Consider the following 289-nt stretch of genomic DNA (forward strand, 5'->3'; position numbering starts at 1 on the left):
TNTATATTTGAAAAAAAAATATAAAATCAGTTTGGTCGTCAATGGTAACTGCGAAAAGGAATCTAGCAAAAATTAGAGATGTGCATACAAAGGAAATTGAATTGTTTCAGATTTATATATTAGTTTTCATTGTTGCTAAGCATAATCAAGAATTTTAGGAGATGTTGTGTACTGTGTAGTATTTTTGAGCAGAATCGACCATTTTTATACGTTAATAGTCGAGACTTTACTTGTGTTAATAGTGAAAATCTAAAGGAGCCTAGAGGAACCTCAAGACGTATACAAAAGT

The sequence above is a fragment of the Helobdella robusta genome (genome assembly GCF_000326865.2).
Source record: "Helobdella robusta unplaced genomic scaffold HELROscaffold_51, whole genome shotgun sequence".
Classification (NCBI taxonomy): domain Eukaryota; kingdom Metazoa; phylum Annelida; class Clitellata; order Rhynchobdellida; family Glossiphoniidae; genus Helobdella; species Helobdella robusta.